Consider the following 17,498-nt stretch of genomic DNA (forward strand, 5'->3'; position numbering starts at 1 on the left):
CAGCTCACATCGCAAAGTGACTTGGTAAACCCTGTATCATTGTGGCATGCGAAATTCTGTACTTCAAAATCGTAAAAAAGTATATTAATGGCATACATTTAGGGGCAAAGTACTTTGACAAGTGTACAAGTTACTGTTAGGTGGTAACCAGTCGATGCATAGCTCTTTTTTGCATTATTTCGCATACAAGCGCAATGTGAATGGGTTGTTAATTAAGCTATCATTTTTAGTTATTTCGGTACTTTTCTAGGTTTTTTTAAATTAAATTAAATTGTGTCAAATGTGTTCTCCCAGTGAAAATTCACACCAAACTCACTGATCCACGCACCAATTGGATCTGGACGAGGTAACTGTGAAACCTCGAATTCTTCTACTTCAACCTTCATTTGGCAATACATTAGATATACATCGACCTGTATCCTGTATGGACTTTGGTGGTAACGGAGATTCAAAATGCTGCTGTATGGCAAACAAATTGCTACAAAGGAATGTGTCGCCTGAATGTATGCAAGCTGTTTTCCAGGACAGTCACGCATATTGCGTATATTTAGGCGTTTCCGAACGAAAGTCAGACTTCAGTTTGTAATAAATGGTGGAAGATTACAATTCTACTTTATATTCTTTCTGAGCTTCACAGCAACCATTTGCACTTGCTTTGCTTAGCAATAATTTTAAAGACTATATTTTTTTACCTTTTTTTATACTTCTTGTGACGTTGCATAGTTGCATGCAATTAAATTACTTTAATGCAGCCGGTGCCCAGCTTTCGTTCTGGAATAGATGGAATAAAAGAGTAATGTTTTGCTCCACCTGTATGATTCTACCCCCTCTACTGCTGAAAAAAAACAATGAAGTGAACTATTTACAGCAACCATCAACCTACTAGTCCATTCGTTGCTTCAACATCAAAACAATTACCTTTTACTTCATGAAAAAGCGTTAATGTGTTTGTTACATTCCCTCTCCAACCGACACCGGCATCGTAAGCTATGGTGCAAGTTGTGGCTAATTTGTTGCCGCCAGGTAACTTTCACGAGCTTTTCCGTAACAAATTAACTTCCTCGCCGAGGCCCGGACCGGAAGGCGCCTGAGCTGCGGTTTATAATCGGCCCGCCAACTCCGAACCGGGCGTCATGACCGGGTTGTGGCGCCTTGTGTACGCCTTTAACCGACAGCCTGTTTGGAGTGGTTGAGTTACCACTTTGGTTAAAGTTGTGCCCTTCCCGTCGCTCGTGCCAGCAACGACCACCAGCCGGTTTGTGGTGTGCATCGGTGCAATGTATGGTACAAAGTTTGAGCAAGAATTATTTGCTCTCCCCACTGCCTGTTAGAAAGGCTTGCGGTGGTTTTTCTGTACAAAAAAAAAAAAAAAACGAAAGAGAAATGTTGGAGTATGTTTGTGTGGTGTCGTCCCTTGTACTGCACATGTACCGGCCTTTAATATCCTTTTCCGAGATGGTACAGCAGCCTGTTGGTGTTACAAGTTGAAGTAAACAGAGACTAAAAAGTAGAAAAAAAGTCAAAAACACCCGGCAGCATGTGTGTTACAACGGCCAGCGTTGCTTCAGTCGTACTACAGGCCGGAAAGAGAAGCCACTTAAGATTTAATAAATTGCATTTTGCTTTCCTACCAGCCTCTACCACAGCGTGGTGGGACGGTTGCGCAAAAGTTAGCGCGGGAGGTTTTTGTTACATCAACGCCTAGCTGTTAGTAGCGCGCCCTGGAACGTACATGAGCGCACGTAAGAACGTCGTCCGCGACGGGGTGAAGCTTTCACTCGTTCCGGTACAGCCCTACACAGGTCCCAGTGCGTCAGCTGTCCGACATGCATCGTCTGCTGCTCACGAGAACGACCGCACAAAGACGGGGATCCGTAAGGGATCATGTTGGATGGGTTTTGTGTGTTTGGGTTATCTCAAACAATACGCCACCGCTGGGCATCGTGCAAGATCGCAACATTGACGTGTTGGACGGTTATTAGCCGGCTAATAAGTGTAACATAATAACCCTTTTGTCAGCACCGCTGCTGGGTGGACTGAAGGCAGGAGTAGGCAGGCAAGACTGGCGAAATGAATGGCGGAACCAATGAGTGGTGTCGTGGGTTGTTAGGAAATGGACAGTGATTGAGGCGATGTGTATGAACAATGCGCCATATAGGTGATATTAATTAGGAGATGAATGTAGGATACGTCTGCCGTTGTGGTTTTGTATCTAACAACACAATAAATGCTCCTAATTATCTTGGTATCAGGGTAGAAAGCGCATTCGAAATTCGGTCGTACTCAGGCAGGCAATTTTGTTTAGTTTCAATACCGACTGTTGGGGTGTTTGAAGCTTCTTTGGAGTAATTATTTGAAGGTAATCTTGCTATTCATAAAAGTCCATCATGATTTGTGGACCTTCATTAGCAAGCGAAACCTGTACAAGTCTGGATGGGATTGCTTAATTCGCTTCTGAGAGGATTGTAAACTTCATTTGGAATCTAATGTTGTGTTGTGAATGCGCATGTTGGTTTCGATAAGGATTCCATTTATTCACAACAGTAAAAAAAACAATTCTAGCTAGTGTAATAAGCTACCAGCACCAATAGTATGTTCGAGATAATTATGCTCAAGAAACAAGACAACAAAAACATGCTCCCTGCGCTATATAAACACTTCTCAGAAACATCGCTCCCATTGTCCGCTCGAATGTTGCGAATACAGTACAGCGAATGCACTTGCAGCCCCCACAGTCGTTGCGTCTGACATGGGCGCTTTCTGGTTCCTGCTAGATGCACTGTATGCAAATGCAAACGCCAAACCCGATGGCATTCGCCCACTTGGTGTTCCAGCGAAACAGTATCGAACAAAGAAGCTTTCCTTTTGTTTGGTAACGCACTTAAGCTTAAACTCTTCGCCCATTCGCACGCTTCCCGAACGGGGGCTGTAGAAAAGGGGAGGTATCTCATTTCCTTAAAGCACAAGCATCGCCGTGGACACGTGGGTGCATGATGGCGATACGTGGGTGGGTGTTGCGATATCTTCGGTAGCAAGAAGCGGCTGCATATGATGCTGGCTTAACAATAGGGTTGAATGAATAGCAAGAATCAGAACCACTCTTCCCAGCGCTGCTTCTCGTGCATCGGTGCTGGATTGGCTCTAATGGGTAATGTAACCATGGTGTGTTCCGTAGAAAAATATTTTCCTGATAGCAGGTCACTGTTGTTTGTCAGAAGAGGTAAAACTGCTGTTTCAAAATACGAAGTACGCCAGTGTTTGTGAATCAGCATCTGAAAGTACCAGAGAAAGGGAGAAATGTGTTCCACTTATACATTTCATAGCCTAAAGGATCTGCATAAGAAATTGTTTTATCTTATTCTGGAAGTGTAATATAGATTCACAAAGCATTTTCAGACATGTTTCCCGCCAGCGCCTCAATCTACGCAACCGGATCATTCAAAGTGCGTTCAAAAAAAAAAATTCCATTCACTTCCCGGGCTAACTGTCACGAACGACAGTTGATGACTGAACCGATCCTTTGATGAGGGACGCAAGAAGTTGTTAAAGTTCATCCACCGTCCGTGAAATTGCCCACGGGACAGAGTTAATACCACCTTCACTTGAAGCTAACCTCCCTTGCGCCTCTTGGCTGTTTGCTCCGTGGCAAGAAAGTGCAACCACGTAACGTTTCACTTCACCGTGCTGACCTTTGGGCATACACTGGAGAAAACTTTTCCAATAAACGCATTGTACAGCTGCCGTACTCGGGTCGTTCTCAGGGGGGTGGTGTGCATGGTTTGCAGAAAAAAAAACAACAACAAACACAAACAGAACCTCACCCGAGGGACAAATAAATGCGTCACGATTCATCTTGAAAAGTGGAAGAAAAATATGGGACGGCAAATGTGTTGTAACCTCCCCTGCAGGAAATCGCTTCCGTGTGAGGTGCGTGTAGGAGGTGGAATAAAGGTTTGTACTCTATCTTTTGCCTGTAAGACCCATATCCATTGGTAAACAATTGTCAAAGGCAAAACTCTGCATGTTTGAGTGTCGGTGGTAGAGTGTGATATTGGAGAGGGGGTTATACCGTTATACCGGGGGCTATGATTGCAACACCGACGACAGATGTAGGCTAGGACTGGTAACTTTACACCTGTGCTATCCAAACACATTTCATAAAGTGTAAATTGGTTTTAGAGCATAAAGATATTGCATTTCTGAGCAGTTTGATTGCATTTTTTCCTTGCCCACTGTATTTATTACGTCGCCTAAAGGTATGCAATCGTACCAAAAGGATTAGCTTGTTAAACAGTAGTTTTCTCTCATACGTTGAATCATTGAGTTAATGCATAGTGCCTTAAAGTGTTTAAATTTAAGTTTTAACAAACTTTATGGTACCCAAAAATCATCCCTATGTGTGTCTAAAAGGAACTAATAAAAAAAACTAAAGCCATTGGGAAACTGGAAAAAAGCGAGTATAGTGTACATTGAAGCATTAAATTGCCTACCTTTAGGCGGAAAATAGAGTTCGTAGAGTTTAACATGTGCAGCTAAGTGGAATAAAACCTTTCCAAAAGCTCATCAACGGTATTGTTCACCCATACCCATACTACATTGCGCAATAGTTTCTCCTTGTTATTTTCGAATTCTTCGAGTAAATTACCATGCATTCGTATTTGACGTGGTTTCATTTGAATAGATCCATCTGTAAGCAGATTGACTCATGTTAAGGTAACATTAAATACAACCCTTCCACAAGTCATGACAGCCCGTCCAGCTGCAGCTCATTACGTTGAAGGCAATTTCAAATCACATCTGCAAAGCACGCCATCAAACAATGCGAAACATGCCTGTATGGCATCTTGCAAATCGATCCTTGCACAATCCTTGCACGCGTCATGTTTCGATGTTGTCCGGGCTGACTCATTTCTTGGAATTTCATACCCATTTCCAACGGTAAATACAACCTGTTGCAAATCTCACGTTCTCCCATATCCGTGTGCTTATGCAAAAAGCTCGTCTGCCCGTCGATTGCCGAATAAAAGGTGGGAAACCGTTTACGAGGCATTTGTGGTTGCCTACAAGCTCCGGCTATGATGATTTACCTCAGCCAGATTCTGCAACATTGAACCCAGCAGTACGTTTAGTCATACGGTGAAAGGAAAAAAACGCACAGCAGAGGAAGTAAATTTACTACGTCGTGCTTTGGTGTTTGCTTTCGGTAGAGGCATAACTCACGTCGCGCTTCGGTCCGCGATTAAGCAAGCTGGGTGGTGCGGGTAAACGGTGCAGGCTGTTAAGAGTATTTACTCTTCATCTTGCCTTATCTTCCGCCGAAAAGGAAAGCATAAGATCTGGTGATGCTTTCAGGGAACAGACACACACACAAACACAGCTCCATGCGCTTAGTGTAGACGGCCGTCCTGCTGGTACAATTTCGGGCACCGGAGTAATCTTCTTCTGAATGTCCTCAAGGGAAAATGAGAAGAAAAAGAAAACAAAAACGAGCAAAAAAAAGCAACCGATGAGGGAATTTTCTATATATTTTTACCCCCTCCAACCAGCACGGATCTACTGTCTCGAGCGTGTGCCACCGCCACCAGTTGGAAAGCTTACCAGGGTGGAAGAAAAGCGACGAACGGGGGCCCCGGCGCGCGCGATTGTATCGCAGCAACCTGTTGAGCCGGCTTAGTGCTTGGTGGAAAACAAACGTGCCACACCATTGTCTCCATGGGGAAAAGAAATCGTATGTGTGTGTGTGTGTGTGTGTGTGTGTGTGTGCTTATACGTGTTACGCATCCTCAGCATCTGGCGTACGGTTGATACGACCAAACGCAGCGGGTTAAACGTAGCAAAACGGATGACAAATTGCCCTGGCCCCCGGGCACGGACCGTACGTGTGGTCGACGTTGCTGGCGTATGTGGTAAAGGTGTGTTTCAGGTGTGTTGTAGCGTTTTTTTTTTATTCGGTGGGAAGCAACCCAATTGCCAGGCGTGTCAAACGAACGCCATCGCAACACGGAACAGCGCAGCCAAAAGCAGACTGTCATAATTGATAGCTTGTGCGTGTGATTCGAAGCGACAGGGCCGGTAACGAAGCAGCATTCTGACATTTGAAGCCAATTTGGCAACAAATCACATGAACGCGCAAATGCACAGCGGAATGAACACTTCCCAATTTTGCACATATCGCACGCGTTTACAACAATAGAAATGAAGTGTGCAAAGGCAAGTGTGTGCTCCTGGCAAGTAGCTTATGATGCTGTTCAAGGTGCGAGAGCATTTAGGGAGGCCTCCTTGAAACAGTACACAGGTCTTCACAGGTCCAGGACGCACATTATCGATTCTTTGCTACAAGAACGGAGGGGCGTGCGTGCTCGGAAATCTCGTACAAAATCAAGTCGATTTAATTTTCCAAAACATGTACGGTGCGAAGCGTCCCTCGAACGTTTGGCAGACGCCACTCCCGTTCAGCAAAGGCTGCAGCCGACATGGTGTCTATTTTTAGCCATACCTTATCGACATCGGCACGGCCCGCTCGCAATTGCTCTACGCAGCGGGCAAACCGGGCCAGTCGGTGTTGGGTCGGTTGATTCAACAAACGAATCTAATACACCGGGGTGCACCCATCCACCCGCCGGGAGCCGGGAACCTCATCAACCGGCCATTGCTTGCTCGTACTGCCCGAGGGGGCTCGTTCGCAATATTAAATCTCACACGCAATGCCAACCCGGCGTGCCAGTATGCCTGATGCCGAAATGGGACGAACCTGTGCTGCCTCTCTCTCTCTCGCTCGCTTCCTGTTTAATTTCGGGCTTTAAGGATACGCGTGCCCTATAAATCCGGATTCATCGATTGCGTGCGAATCGACCAACGGTGTGCATCTTCCCTCGCGCTCGCACGCTGTATCGCTCTGCCTCTCTCATTCGCCCTGTTTTTAAATCCATCCATTTTGTAGCGTATCGTTTTCATGGTTACGCCAAAAAGCTTTCCCCCACCGGCGGAAGCTTTCGCCTGGATGCAACAGGCTGGGGTTTTTTCCCCTTCGTTGTTGTTGAATCCCCACAGCCGAAGCTCCGGACCCAGTTCGGCGTCTTATCAGGCCATCGGGTGCGGGCTCGGTCTCGCCCGCTTCGGGCAGCTCGCAGATGGACCGAAGGCTCACCGAGGCACGCTGCATTCAGCGTGCCAGTCGTGCGTTTACCGTCGTGCCGGAAGCGCGCGTGATAGTCGTGTGTTGCGTGCGCCGTGTACAGACCAAAGTTGCAGGTGGGCAAAAGCAGCAGCAGCACCGTTACAGATCTGCAACCGTTACGGCGTCCTTCCGGAAGGGGGCTGTTGCATCCTAGTTCCGCGTGTTGCAACCGGTGGTCGTGGCTGGTAGTACGGCGCGCGCTGGAAGCCATCGATCGGCGACGTTTCCCGCGACACAGGGTCAGGTCGGTAGGGGTCCAAAAATAGTTTGTTAGCGAAACGTAAACGCTCCCGGACCAACGGTTTCCCCGGCGACCTGTGGGTGCTGGGCCGAATGCCTGAAGGCCGTACTCGTGGTGGAGCAGTGTGGCAAACGACACTTTCGTACGCTGGTTGTTCGGGAAAAGCGGGAATTATTTTTCTATCGAGCTGCAGGGGTCCACTTTTTTAGTCGAAACGCTTACTCCGAGAGCTCCGGCATCGCAGGGGCAGTGTGCATTCAGTTGCTCGCTGTCGAAGATGATGTGCAAGTGCATTCAAAGTGGGCCATGATTGAAGTTTGATAACGTGCCAGTAGTGATTGGTGTATGTGTGCGTGTGCTTGTGCTAATGGTGCTGTGTGTTAGGCAAGAAGTTTTCCGATGCAATATTTGCTGTGGCATCGTTGCATCTGTGCGGTTCGTCGTCTAAAATAAGCATACTTGTGTTCTATTAGTAAATTGTGTGTGTGTGTGTGCTTGATGTAAATGTGTGATTGTATCTCAATGTGATAAAGGAAGCTTTTGCGTGTTTATGAAAAGTGTTTCAGTGAGGGTTCGAATCCTACTTCTTCAACCTTGTGTGCGAGCCTCGAATTTCGCACTTGGTGGAACTCTGGATGTCTGTGATAAATCTTCTTTTATTTCTACATTCATGTGTAAATGTGTGTGTGTTTATGTGAAGGAGAGCATTGCTACATCCGCGTATAAAAAGCTTATGCGCTACTGGTTCCCTTTTTTGTAACAAATATACACAAACTAACGCTCGTCTTTAAGGAGGGAGTACAGGTGGCATTAAGGGATCGTCTTCTATCCTCCTGTTGAATGTCTAGATTATCGAGTAATTGAAGGCGTGTGCTGCGCTACCTTTGCTACGAGTACGCCTTCCTGTCCCTACGCCCCATAAATCAACTCGTCGTACGTGACACGAACTATAAATAAAGTATGCAAGTGTGTGCGCCCAAAAACGTAACGCCAATCAAAGAACGGGTTTTCTTATGAGCTTTTCCCTCCAACAACGCCAACAGAAATTGAATGTTGCTACTACTGCTGCTGTTGCTGCCGCCGTCCGTTTGATGACGGTTGAACCACAAACTCGTGTTGAGAAAGAAGTGAAAAAAACTCTAAAAGAAAGGATCCCTTTTCGATTGACAAATTACAAAACCTAGATCGTGTACCGTGTTCAAGGGAAAAAAGAGAGAGAAAGGAAAGTGAGCTCACGGAACTTAGGGGAACCGTTTGATAATTTACATTTTTTGGACATTGGAGGTGGAAGAATTTTTCGGCAAAACTCTATTCCACGGGGTTTTGGCTTTCACTGGTCCGAGCTTGTGTGTGTGTGTGTGTGAGAAAGAGTTTTTTCTTCATCCGGTGATTGCCAGTGAAGCGTGCACGATCGGATCGAGGGCGGATTATTCGAACATTATGGATGCAAACCGGGCCGGGTGGAAAATATTATCAGTGCCGTGATTTATCCCGGGTCGTGCGTGCCGGTCCCGTGCGGGTAATTCTTCGATCTAGAAAGGGGGACCAAGTTTTGGCACAACCCCAATCCCACCCTCTTGCGGGTCTTGCGTTGCCATAATTGGAAAGGCCCGCCTGGCTCCATGTGGAAAGGCGTTCGAGATGGAAAGTGGGAAACGTGGAAGTGATAGATAGACGAAAGAAAAAAAAGTGTAAAATCGAAAGAGCCTAGAATCTGGTCGAATATTCGAACGCCGTCAGTGAGTGGATAGGATTGTAAGCACCACACGCCAAACACTTCAGAAAGAGTCCAGGTGCAAAGGAGCAATCACGAACGCTACCCTGTTTCCCCCTCTGTAGTAAATCCTGCGTGAAAGGTGTGAAGAAGCGAACCGTGCCCCGGAAGAAAAATAAAAGCGAAGAGTGAAAGGATTCGCAAATTTAACCTTTTTGCACCACGTAAAGCCACGTTCATTTTTAGCACACACTCACACGTCGACACGTGAGCAAACGTATCTTCGCAAACGGCGGGCCCGCTCGTGGCTGGAAGGAAGTTGGCCCCGGCGCAGATGGATTACCGGGCTGCCGGTGTACCGACGCACCGACCCGGACATGGATTGTTGCTAGCGGGTAGGTAGCAGTGGGGTTGCATTTACCACTGAAGAGAATCTCAAATTATTTATACATCTGTTGAGCATTTCGGGACGGAGTTGTGTGGGTGAAATACGAGCAAATGGTACCGCCGAATCCGGTTTGATTGATGGACAATCAGTCAGTGAGGGGTTTCGATGCTCAAAACTCGCCCGCCAAATAATTTCGAAGTAACAATGTCAATCCCCGCTCTTCAGTGGGTCGGGTGGGATGCGTCTTACACGCAGTTTTTCAGTCGCGTGCCTTCAAAATTAGCTTTTAAACTAATGAAATGTTTCTGCTCGTTGCTCGCTGCGACGACGAGTGTGGTGAGTTTTGAAGCTTACGCCGGTTTTGTTCTGAGTGCTGTACGGTGAGGCTTTTATGTTTTCCCGTCTAACCGGAAATATGATCCTTCCTATCCCGCAGCCAATCAAAAAGGTGAATTGATGGTAGACAGGGAGCAGAAAAGCACCATCGTGCGTTCGAGATAAAACATGGACAAAGTAGCACAGCGAGGAAGTAAAATACACAATAAAAAGACGCTCGATTTCGAGCTATCGAGCTATCAGCAGATCTTTAGCGTCGTTATGGAAACGGTACAAAATTTAGGGAAATGGGGGAAAATAGCACCACAGTTGCTGCCATTTTTGACTGTGTGGCGGTGAAGCATAAAAAAGACAAATAGGACAGGACGGACGGATACGGACAGACGCGAACGGTTTTCCGACTCCGAGAAGTCGTTCGGGAGAGAACAAAAAAAAAGGGTTCGGTTGAGTTGATTTGACTGATTTTTCGCGATTTGGTGAAGCAAACTGCTTAACCGAAGGATGGCGCTGTGATTAGCAGGAATTGTTTTGCTGCTTTATGGCTCAATGAATGCTGTAGGTAATACAATTACGAATTAACAATTCTAGGGCCAGATTTCGGGACGGAATCACGAATAGCACGACGGTTGCCGGGCGATTGCGCTGTTACGGTTTTGACACATTTCGAGGAGAATTTTGTTTTGAGCATTTCGAGTGTTTTTACGCGGTAAGGCGTATTTGGAATGAAGTTGTGTCATTCCAGTTAAATGTTTTTCGTTGCTTTTGTTGCTTGAGAAAAGGAAATTTAAGAGGAAAGGTTCAGTATAACTTTTGGAATTGTAAAGGAATGGTTGAATTTGTAGGATTCTTGAAAAGAAATGAGCAGATTTACAGGAAACTCTATTTTTAAATACGTTTTATAGGCCTGAAACAACCTTTAAGCTATATGTTCTTGTTTTCGAGAATACAAATAAAATAGGATTAAATAAGAGCTTGTGTCAAACCAATAGCATACATTTCGGCGTATTTGTTCATATTGCATACTTTAAGGCAAAAAGCCACATTAAGGGTAAGCAATTTATTTTATTTACATTTCCTAAAGTCGTGTCCATTTTCTAGCCTGTTTATTGTGGGAAATTCTCGCCATAAGCATCAACTTGCTTCAATTGCATCACGTCCCGTATTCGCCACTCCTTTTGTCCCCTATGATCTCTCATATACCTTTAATCACTTTTCAAAGAACGATCGTATCATGGGCAAAACAAGAAGTAAAAAAAAAAATGCATCCCCTCCATGCCCAAGCTTCACCCCGATCCGAAGGCAAAAACGGGGTGAAAGGATATTAAATTTTCACTGAACCGGAAACTAGTCGGCTAGGACTGCGTTAGACGGATTCCTGTTTGCGCTTTGTGACCATCCACCCGGGCTAAATCCTTCGCTCCGTGCAGCCATACTGTGTTGACCTCCTCAACCGTAGACACGAAGAAATATCAAACGAATGGCGGGCGGGTAAAGCGCAAGTTTTTTTCACCGCTGGGATCGTAAAGCGAGTAGTAGTTCTTTCTACTTCTCCGTCGATCTTCGCTCCCTCGCACGCCCCTACTCCCTGCCTATGTCTATTCATCTCAATTCACGCGACACCGCCCGGATGGAAAGCGCCCTCGCTTTGACATATGGCGTTCGGTGTATGAAACGCCGGCTCAGTCACAATGCTGTTATTGATTGTAAAGTCGCTTTATTATTTAGCACACTTTTCGAGCGGTGCGAAGCAGTTTCCCATCGCTGGAGTGTGAGGGAAGGGCATCGCTCGCCTGCTTGAAGGGTTCGCAGTGTGATTATTAAAGTTGATCGAAAAGTTTTCCCGAGCAGGCAGCAGCAGTAAGAAAGGCTGGTAAGATTGTGCCGGTTAATCCCCATCCCGGTAGATGGTAGGAATTTTAAGGCTGCTGCTGCTGCTGCTGGTTTTCCATGGCAGGTAGGGAAGGATGAAGCTCAGCCAGCTGTACGGTCGAAGAAGCCGACCGTGTGCAAACAGAATCTAATGGCCACAGCGAATGGCTCTTCAGTTTGCACAGTGCGGTCGTGTGTTGGATACACATGTGTGTTTTGTGCTTTGTTTCTAACCCTTCCTTAAGTATTCATCGAATGCATTCAGCGTGAATGCGGAGCTCGTGCAGAGTGCGCAGGGATGCGGGAGCATCGAAACGATGGCAGTCAGTCTCAGGCAATTGCCTCAAGCACCGGAAACGGAAAAGAACTTCAGCCGTCGCTGGCTCGACGCTGCGACCGATGGACGGGACGCTGGCACGCCGGGATGATTATTTCTACCCATCATTCCGGCTGTACTTTGTATGACGAGCAGTAGCACGAGCCAAGCACGGTGTGCGCTGTGATGTGTCTGTGGTATTGAACGAGATTATGGGCGAGGTAAAAAAATGTGCGACAAAAAATGGTCGCCCGCAGAGCTTTGGCGCATGGCCTGCGTGAACGTAATTAAATTTCTTCTCAAAATCAAACAGCGCTTTCGGACGCGTAACAGCAATCGAAACAGATGGGAAAGCACGACGATGGTTTAGTTTTATGTTACAGAAGAATTATACCAAGAAAAAAAAGTGCTTTCGTCGGGTACGAGTAGTGTGGCACCGAAACCCCAACCGCGTCTGTTAGCTTTGATGAAAAGTGCAGTGCAAAGAGTGAACCATCGCACAGTAAATATCAGGTTTCTGATTGGATAGTATACGGTGCACTGTTTTTTTTTTTGGGTTGCACTCGCCCGTGTCTCGATATGCAATTTCATCAGAACAGCGGTAGAGAGTGAAAGAGAACAAAGCAGCTGCCGGTGTACCGTCGGGTTGCACGGCAATGTAATGTAAAAATTGGTTCAGATTTGTGATCATTTATCTTGTCTGTGGGGCTATAACAGCGTCCATTCCGATGCGAGTTAGCAATGATTGGTTTTTGTTTCATACCGTAGTGTACCGAACATGTTCAGGGAGAGAACAAAACGTAGGATTTGCCCGTACATGGAGTCCGAATGTTTTTTTCATGTGTTTTTTTTTCTGTAAATGCATTGCTGCACTGTGTAGGTTTTTAGTTTTTCACCTAACAACGATGATTTTCTATGAAAAGTTGTGAGTTTATATTTTGATTTGGGCTTTGTTTCATGGTCTCTCGACATGGCAGTGGATGTATGCGAATTTGTATCCGCTTAGACAATACTACCAGAGCAAACAAACAATGTAGAGTTTTCACTGCGTGGAAAATCGCCTGAACTTTTAATGCGAAAAGAAGTAATCTTTATTTATTTCTATAGTGCTTTTAATTTCTGGGAATTACTTTTTGCGATATTCTATGAAGCGTTGTCTATCTCATACGAGTATTGAAATTGCATCGTTAACGGCCTTTCTAGATAAAAGTAAAGATGCGCATGACGTATTTTGTTGATGAATATGAATAGAGTGCTACAACTAGTGCATACTTTTAGGCGTTTCATTAAATGTGAGTGGCGAGACTGACGAGACTCTAACGATTGGAGTTACGTCATTTGCAAATGCAAATAAAAACAAATCTTAATATGCGATATTTTGAGTACTTCTGTAACTTGCAACTTGTAACTGTAACTATACAAACATAAAAAAAAAATCGTGACAGCTCAAAACATTTCCATCCGCAATCTGTCAACATCGATTCTACATAAGAAAAACTATCAAGCAGTGCCGTATCATGTTGCCACATTTCATCATACATTCAGGCGGACCCATCCATTAAGTACGTGTCGCGCACCCATCAGCAAGTAATATTTCATTATCATAACACGCGTGCAAGAGAATCGATCGATAGCGATAACGAGCTGTGCACCCTGGAACGGTGTCGAACGTACGCGACATGAACCTGATTCATTAAAAGCAATGAATAGCCCACCGGGTTTGCTTCACCTCAGTGCGCTGACAATTACATTTACTGCTGGTTCGATCATTTCGTAACGATTCACGCACACGGGTTACTAACGGTCGGAATCGGAAGTATCCCTCGGCTAATACTGCGCCCTGGATTGCGGCAGATTGACGCAATATCTATCGATGACGATGGTAGTGAGGCTAATAACTTATCCCTCGTACTGTATGCGTTTCCATCGCCACAGATTGGTGCCGTTCCTATCGATACCGAAACGCGCAGTGTGGAAAGTGCACATTGCGCACCATTGCAAAACGCACCCGGTTTCTCCAATACGAACGTATGTCTTTGTGTGTGACTTATGGAAACGGACAAAAAATTGCGCGTAAAAAAAAAACGTTTCCTTTGAACCTTTCATTTCCAATTTCCAGTGAGCCGCAATCAACATGGAGTTGCGTTTCTGGCTAGACTTCAATTACTGAAACACGGTTTCGGTTGAAGCTGTGGGATTTGTGCTGAGGTTGTGCAGTATCGGACATTGGGTTCTGCATCAAGATTCAAAGGGGTATGCAAAAACAGTCATTGATAGGAAAAGGCAAATACCAAAAAAAAAAACAATCTATAAGCTGTGTTGGAAAAATGGTACAATGGAATATGGGCAAGAGAAAATAAGAGCAAAGAATTTAAATATTAGCTCCAATGGGAAAACAATCATCCACAGACAAAAGCTTACCCTCCGGTTGATTAATACTGGCTGCAATCGCTCAATTGACCACCTAAATGTGCCGATAACCGCCGGCATTTTGAATCGCCCGTTTTGTTTGTTCGTATTTGCCCACTATTATTTGCCATTAAAACTACTCTCCTGATTAAAGTACAAATCAATCATCCCTCACCTGCTTGCCTAATCGCCCATTGTTTAGCATGGTAAATGATTAAGCTTAATGCAGCTTATTGCTTCGCTGCTAATGGGAAAAAGTGCCATTTATAAAACCATAATCCTGTCCAATGAAGCATTCGCAATCCCTGTGGTTTTATCGGGACCAATCGCGCTGGCAATCGATTCCGTGCAAACGGTTTTAAAGTGATGGAGTCTGGTTGTTGTCAAAGCATTCCCAATGGTATAAGGAACGAGCTGGGACAAAACTGAAATGACAGGTTTCGGTACAGAATGCCGGAACCGGAATGTGATGGCACTGTAAAGGCACTGTAAAGCGAAAACTTTCAGTTGCTTCGGAGCTGAATCTCACAAGGGAAAGAAAAACTTTGGCGCAGTAGAAGGAATTATGTTACACTAAATATAATTTAACTATTATTTTGATAAATATTCACAACCAAAAACAAAAAAACAAAAAGCTTGTACATCAACACACATTGCCAAGTAAGCAATTTATTAAATCTGATCGAAAAAAAACTCCCTGAAAGGTATGCAATACCACATCAAAATTAACTTTTTAGACAAACGACCAGATAAATTGGGTTTCAACCACAGCAAAACATGATTGACAAGATTATAATAAAAAAAAAATCTCTCCTTCCCTTTCTTCTCAACAAAAAAGTGAATGAAAAAACATCAGCAAATCAAGAGCGCATGCTGACATGCTGCCAGGATGTTGCTATGTATTTAATTACTTAATTTTTGGTTTGCAGTGTGTGTTTTGTTACCGTCCCTTTCAGGGCAATTCAATCGAGTCAAAACATGGACGAAGAAACCGCCGAGAGTTTGCTCTATTCAGTTCATTGAAAAAAACACTCAGTGCATCGATTTCACCATCAAAGCACTAAATTCAATGTGGGGGATTAAATTTCTCGTTCTCGTACCCACCGTATCGTTCGCCTTCGGCATCGTTCCCGGGTGACGTTTAATCAGATGGATTTGTTTGCTTGTCACGATGTTGTTGTCGCAGTGGACGACGGGATGTGCCTTTTTGTTGTGGTTGTGATGTTTTGTTTTCAGTCACTTTGCAATTCCTCTCCACTCAACAGCGAGGTTCGAAATTCCTTTTCATGCAGTGGTACGTTTGATTTGGTTGACGCAAATGTTTTATTCGGTTCGGCACAATAAATACCGCCAGCAGGCTGCAGCAAATGTTTGGCAATTTTTCCTAGAAGGCACCGTAAGTGGTTTACATTTTTGTGAATAATGGACAATATATGTAAGCACACACACACACATACACACTTTCAAACACAGAGAACTGAGCAGTCTCCTAATGTGGGGAAAATTGCAAGCTTATTATAGCGCACGCACGCGGGCAAATGAACACAAAAGGGCGCCGCCATCGTATAGCTAACTAGATCGTATTGTCGGGCGTACCGATTCCGACCGTTCGCTTCCACCGACCGTTTTCCGGTACTGGCACGTCACTAGGAATGCGATCTCTGTTTGTACAAAGGAATGTGGCTTGAATGATGAAGAAAATTTGGATTTCAGCGCAAGAAATGGGCGGTAGGTACCTCGCTGGCGGAGCTTCCGTTTCCGATTCTGTTCGTTTCGTTCACGACGCGGTGGAAGTGATTGGTGTGAGTGTGTGTGTGTGTGTTTTTTTTTCGAACACAAAATTGCTGCTTTGCTGTGGGATTTGGATGTATCGAGTCTCCGAGCTATCGACAACCAGCTTGGATAGGAGAGCGACTGGTAATCAATGTTGCTCCCAGCGGTGAAGTAATGTGCACAAACATTGATTAGCACGTATTGGGGATGTTTGGAGAAATGTTGCAGTAAAGGTTATGTTATGCAGGAAACTATAGCGGACGAGTTCGGAGCGTAAAGAAGTATAATTATTGTTACAAAGAAAAGGTAGCAAAATGTTAACTAATTTTGCTTTTGACTTATCACGTTAATAAATTTCAATAGCACTCAACTTGTTATAATTAATTTTTTTTTGTAAAATTACTTGAAATTGGAATCAAAATGGCATGTGAAATACTTTCTTTAAGCGTTTTGATTTAATTTGTATTTAAATACTATTTTCTTCACATATTTTTTATCAACGCTTATCAACTCTAATTCGACCTGCATCCAAGTAGCTGCTTATAGTTACCCACGGGAGCATAACTAGTCCTTCATTTAGTTGAAATCCGTCTTATTACAGCTAGCTATTATTATTTGAATTTCCTATAACCGTCAATAAATTTGTACAAATGGTACTAAAAGGCATACAATACGTGAGAGCTTTACATAAACAGATCGCAGATATACGAAAATACCATAACTGTGCATACCTTTAGGCGTTTTAGCATATGAAATCTTCGAACAGCGAAAGCAGAGTTAATCCCGCTTTTAAAGCTAACAACAACGGACGCTCCCTTCACAACGGCAGCAAATAGATGGCTTAAGATTTCGCTCGAATGATTATATGTGCACCATGATAAGTGACCATTAATTGACAGCATTTTTCATTAGCCTCGTTCCAAACGCCGAGCAGCCCCGACCGGTACCCAACGTAGCAGCGTCTCCCGCAACCTCAGGGTGTTGCTGATCGTACTTTCAGCAACAAGTTCAGTTGCTCACTCGCTCGCTAACCTCCCTTTTTGCCCTTTAACATCCGACCTGTTTTGGAAACCTTGCCACACGACGGCGGCCCAAACGATCGAAGATGCGTTACATTAGGCAATGCCGAAGTGGTCGCAATTAGTTTCCGCTCGCACGGAAGCGTAAAAGGTGAACCTCCCGGGGGCAGCATCCGTCCGTTCGTCGGCGGCAGGCGACAGAGCTGCCTCAAAATGTAACACAAGGAAAAAAGGAAGCACCGGAGACATAAATTAC

General features: G+C 44.8%; 1 protein-coding gene across 17 annotated transcripts in view; it reads left to right on the forward strand.

Annotated features, from left to right (window-relative positions):
* Window positions 1–7,193: 7,193 nt before the first annotated feature.
* The window catches only part of LOC120896627 (voltage-dependent calcium channel type A subunit alpha-1), an 81,060-nt gene continuing 70,755 nt past the window's right edge, over window positions 7,194–17,498 (forward strand). For 16 of the 17 annotated variants that reach the window (XM_040300967.1, XM_040300902.1, XM_040300949.1 and 13 more), the window contains exon 1: window positions 7,194–9,527. The gene's annotated coding sequence lies outside the window, so the exon portion shown is untranslated. The remainder of the gene's footprint in view (window positions 9,528–17,498) is intronic. The other variant, XM_040301053.1, reaches the window with a different exon arrangement.

Source organism: Anopheles arabiensis, chromosome 2 (assembly GCF_016920715.1).
Source record: "Anopheles arabiensis isolate DONGOLA chromosome 2, AaraD3, whole genome shotgun sequence".
Taxonomy (NCBI): Eukaryota; Metazoa; Arthropoda; class Insecta; order Diptera; family Culicidae; genus Anopheles; species Anopheles arabiensis.